This window comes from Rattus norvegicus, chromosome 2 (genome assembly GCF_021556685.1).
Source record: "Rattus norvegicus strain SHRSP/BbbUtx chromosome 2, alternate assembly SHRSP_T2T, whole genome shotgun sequence".
Lineage (NCBI taxonomy): Eukaryota > Metazoa > Chordata > Mammalia > Rodentia > Muridae > Rattus > Rattus norvegicus.
This window is the reverse complement of record NC_141535.1, coordinates 175,088,380-175,094,016: the sequence shown is the minus strand read 5'-3', so window position 1 is coordinate 175,094,016 and position 5,637 is coordinate 175,088,380.

The following is a 5,637-nucleotide window of genomic DNA, read 5'->3' as shown; positions in this document are numbered from 1 at the left end:
ACGTATCTCACACAGGAGACAGAGGAATCGACCCCGAGCTTCCAAACTCGGGGGTTTTTATAGGGGAGGTAAGGGGCATTCGCGCGGTTACACATGATTGGTCAATTCAAAAGGTGCACGGTTACTTTCGGCGCGAAATGACATCAGCAAGGAGTATGTGTTATCTAGCAGCTCGGCAGGCAGGTAGGGTGGCTCATCTCACTCAGGGGGGTGAAGGAAGAGGAGGGTGTCCTTGGGGAAGGAGGGATGGTCAGTGTCCTTGGGGCTGATAGCTGGTTTGGCAAGTCCTATCTCTGGCTCTCCCTCAGGCACGTCCCGCCCTGCACATCTGGACTCTGACAATGAGCAACCTTATGAAACTCTAGTTCTACAACTCCAGCTCAAGGTGACCCTTTTGTACACACACACACACACACACACACACACACACACACACACACTTTTAAAAAGTTGAAGCAGATATGGTGACACATGCCTTTAATCCCAACACTTAGGAGAAAAGGGAGGAAGAGCTCTGTGAGTTCAAGGCCAGCCTAGTCTACATAGTGAGTTCTGGGATTCGGCTACAGAGAGAGAGAGAGAGAGAGAGAGAGAGAGAGAGAGAGAGAGAGAGAGCACGCAAGCGAGCATCTCAAAACAAAATAAAAACACCCACAAACAAACAAAAGCGAACACTCCAAAAAACTGATTTCCCTTTTTTTTTAAAAGATTTTATTTATTTGTTTTTTATATATAAGTACATTGTAGCTGTCTTCAGACACACCAGAAGAGGGCCTCGGATCCCACTGCAGATGGTTGTGAGCCACCATGTGGTTGCTGGGAATTGAACTCAGGACCTCTGGAAGAGCAGTCAATGCCCTTAACCTCTGAGCCATCTCTCCAGCCCCTGATTTTCCTTTTTAAAAACATTTTTTTTCTTTTCTTTTCTTTTTTTCCGGAGCTGGGGACCGAAGCGCTCTACCACTGAGCTAAATCCCCAACCCCTTAAAAACATATTCTTACTGATTCACCTGGTACAGTGGTTGTCTGACATGTATGAAGCTCTGGATTCAATATCTAGTATGTGCCTGTAATTCCAGCACTTGGAAGTGGAGGAGAATCATTGAAAGTTTAAAGTTAGCCTAGGCTACATAGTGAGACCCTGTTTCTTTTCTTTTGTCCTCTGGATTTTTGAGACAGGGTTTCTCTGAGTAGCATTGACTGCCTCTGCTTCCAGAGTGCTGAGATTAAAGGGATTGGTCCCACTGCCCACAGAGACTCTGTTTGAAACAAAGAAACAGACAAAAACCAACAAAACAAAACAAAAGGAAGAAAGGGAGACTGAGAGGTGAGGCCTCAGCCCAGGTCCCCAGGGAGCAGACTGAAGAGCCTGGATTCCAAAGCAGGTCTTAGAAATCAGCATTGTGCAATCCTCATCAGTTGAGAGGCAGGACTCGATGGTCTAGTTTCTCAGTATAATTTCCTGTGTGCCTGCTTTGAATACTGAGGGATTTCGTAAAGAGACAGACTTTTGGGATCCACCCCACCTCTCACCTCTTAGGCCAGAATACAAGTATTTACTTTTTAAAAAAGTATTTACTTATTTTCTCTGGATATGCCTGTGCCATGGCACAAGTGTGAGTCTCAGAAAATAAGTTAGTCTTTCCTTTCACTCTGTGGTGCCTAGCTATGGAACTCAAGTCATAAGGACCCTCAACAAGTGCCTTTACCCACTGATTCACCTTGTCAGCCCAATCCTTTTCTTTCCCCCCTTCCCCCCTTTTCTTGCCAGTGTCTCACTCCATAGTCCCAAAACCTAGTATGTAGCCCAGGCTAGTCACTAACTCATGAATGATCCTCTTATTTGGCCTCCCCAGTGCTGACGTTACAAACATTGTTAGGGCCCAAAAATCGCTGAAGAAAGATCCCAGACTCAAATAGTATGCAAGAACACAGATCTCTTATTCTGCAGAAACAACCAGCGTGCCAGGGTTACCACTGCTTTAAAATGGTGAGCCAGACAGACATTCAAGTCCCTCTTATAACGGAACTGCTTAATTACTCCTGAGCTAACAACAGACTTCTAAAACCTAGAGCACATTCCATGGGGTTATAAAAACCATTAATTGAAGGTCCTAAAGAAGGAGCTAAGGAGATACACTACAGGTGCAGGGACAAGAGATACAAGATTGACTGTGTTTATCTATATAAAACTTCAAGGGCAACTTAGTTATGTTTAACTCTCCATGAACCTGTAAGCTAGTAACAAATGATGACTGTTTAGCCAGATAATTATTCCTAGTGGATATGCATATAGACGTTCTCTGTTATAAATCTCTTATTCAACTTATGACCTGAATTTATGCTCAAACTTGTAGTTAACTTTTTACACACTCTGAAAGTCTTACCAGTGCTGAGAACAAAGAGTAAAGACAGGCCTTTCTCCCCTTTTCTTCCTTAGAGCCTTGCAAGTCCTGCAGAGATGGAACAGAAGCCACTTTATCTAGCCTCACACTGTTTTACTATGTTTTACTATGTTTTACTTCTCACCTCAGAGCAACCCAGACAGACAGATCAGCTGTAGAAGCAAAGAACCTTAGACTTAGGATGGGTAGCAAACAGTTTACGGCCTAGTTTCTGAGGGGACACAAAAATGGGATTAAAAAAAGGACCCTTCATGGGGCTGGGGATTTAGCTCAGTGGTAGAGCGCTTACCTAGGAAGCGCAAGGCCCTGGGTTCAGTCCCCAGCTCCGGAAAAAGAAAAAAAGAAAAAAAAAAAAAAAAGGACCCTTCCACTGGCAGAATTGATGCTTCCCAAGACTTCAATTTAGAGCTGTGCAATTCCTGCCAAGATAGAACAAAGGCAACTTTACCTAACCTCCCTCTGTTTCCCTATGAGGTGCTAAACCCAAGCTGCAGCTTCTCATCTCAGAGCAACCCAGTTAGGCAGATCCGCTTCAGAGGCAAAATACCTTACACTTAGGATGGGTAGCAAATGGTTTATGGCCTAGTTTCTGAGTGGACAAAATGGGATAAAAAGAACCCTTTAGTAGGAGCCACCATAATCAGCTCTGTGTGTGTGTGTGTGTGTGTGTGTGTGTGTGTGTGTGTGTGTGTGTGTGTGTGAGAGAGAGAGAGAGAGAGAGAGAGAGAGAGAGAGAGAGAGAGAGAGACCACATGACCACATGTGCCTGTTGCCCAAGAGGTCAGAAAGGGGGTTTTGAAGTCCCGGCGATTAGAATTACAAATGGTTGTAAGGAACTGAACCAGGACCTCTGGAATAGCAGCAAGTGCTCTTAAACAACTAACTGAGCCATCTTTCCCACCCTCTACCTTGCTTTTTGAAACAGAGTCTCTCACTGTAGCCTGGTCCTCACCCAGGCTAGGCTGCTTGGCAATTAAACCACTGGGGTCTCCACATGAGAGGTCTCTTCTCCACTCCCTTGTGCTGGGATTACAAGCACTTTGCTTGGTCTTTTTGTGTAGGTGCTGGGGATTGAATTTAGGTCTTCATGCTTGAGCAGCAAGCTCTCTAGTGACTGGGTTGTCTCTCCAGCTCCTGTTTGTTTATGAGACAGGTCTCATTTAGGTCAGGATTGCTTCAAATTGGCCTTGTAGACAACTCCTGATCCTGATCTTACCACATCCTCCCAAAATGTTGGTATTAGAGGCATGTGCCACTATGCCCAGCAATGATTTTTAGTTTTCTGAAATTTTCCTAGGGTTTTCTGAATTTTTGTCCTTATACACATTAAAATTTGTTTTTGGGGGCTGGAGAGATAGCTCAGTGAGTAAGAGCACTGACTGCTCTTCCAGAGGTCCTGAGTTCAATTCCCAGCAGCCACATGGTGGCTCACAATTGTCTGTAATGGGGTCTGATGCCTGCTTCTGTTGAGTCTGAAGATAGCTGCAGTGTACTCACATAAAATAAATAAGTCTTTTTTTTTTCTTTTTTCTTTTTTTCGAAGCTGAGGACCAAACCCAGGGCCTTGCGCTTGCTAGGCAAGTGCTCTACCACTGAGCTAAATCCCCAATCCCGTAATAAATAAGTCTTTAAAAAATTTTTTTTGTTGTTGTTTTGGGACAGGTACCATTGGGGTATCAAATTCTGGACCACATGCATGCTAGGTAAGCACTTAATATTGAGCTGCCTAAACTCAGTATAGTTTAAACACAGGTGTACACAAAAGTTATTCTGGGGGATCTAAGCAGATGTCTAAAGAAGGTGGTATAAATTTGTCCTTAAAGCCAAATGTTTAGACATATGGTGAGGATGGTGGTGAGGAAGAGCCACATCCTTTCCCTCTGTCTTTACTGTTCTCACTTTTCTCTCAAAGCACCTCTCCATGTTCTTCAGCCTCCTTGCCAAACTTGAACAACTTTTTCATTGTTGGCTAACCTCACAGGTTTTCTGCTCTTAGGAACAGGGAGGTAGTACCCAGAGAGAGATGGATTTGCATATAAAGGACAGGCAAGTAGAGGGCACTCAGTTACAGGATGACAGAAAGTGATCCAGAATACAGGGAAACAGGGAAGAGCAGGTGCAAAACACATCACCATAGACAGTATGTGAAAAAGCCTACTGTAAAAGTGGTGGATATGAGGGTCGGATACAAAGGCAAAGCAGACAGCATACCCAACCATTAAATGAATGCCAAAGATACACACAGTAGGGCAGGCACAGGTGGTTCTTCGGAACTTTGCTTTTTATTTTTTTTTTAAATTTATTTAATGTATATGAGTACACTGTAGCTGTCTTAGACACACCAGAAAATGGCATCAGATCTCATTACAGATGGTTGTGAGCCACCATGTGGTTGCTGGGATTTGAACTCAGGACCTCTGGAAGAGCAGTCAGTACTCTTAACCCCTGAACCATCTCTCCAGCCCCTCCTCGGAACTTTAAAGTGTACTACTAGGCCATAGTCTATCTCTTTACTGAGGTAAAGTGATGAATCTCGGATATGTCTCCCTAGTTTCCCGCGCTTCTCACTAGTTGCTGCGGAAGGAGTCCAAGTTTCACACTCCATTGGAGGTAGGTTTCATGGGAGGTGTGTACTGGTCCTAGATGTATACTGGTGTACTCAGTGGTTACCACCATTGCCCTGCTCTTAGGTGCCTGTGGCCTCGTTTTCTTTCAGGTTTTGCAATATTTTTCATACATATCCTCTGGAGCCTTGGCTTTTCTTGGGGTGCTTTGTTCTAACTCCCAGGTCGACTTGAAAGTTATCACCATTTTATTTAGATAACTTTCCCTTTAAGCTATTTACTCGTCCACTTTCCCAGACATCATCACTTTCCCGACAACACTTGCAGTTTCTAAGTGTACCACAGCTCCCATAAACCTTAGGTGCTCTGAGGAAATTCTAGTACCGAAATGCTCTAAATGCTTCCGTGCTACCGCGCTGATCCATGGGGCTTGTAGTAACAGAGGACTTGAAAGGCCGCAACAACAAACAAACTACGAATCCCAGGAATCCCTGCGTCAGAGGAAGATTTCTCAGTCTTTCTGCGCACCCTTTACTCCACCTTCAGACTTCAATTCCCGCAATGCTTTGCACTGAGTTCCCTGAGGTAGAGAATAGGGTTGTTGCTAAAGTGTTCTCTGGGAATTGTAGTTCTTAAGTCTGTGAGGCTACTAGTAGGCGGAGTGACTC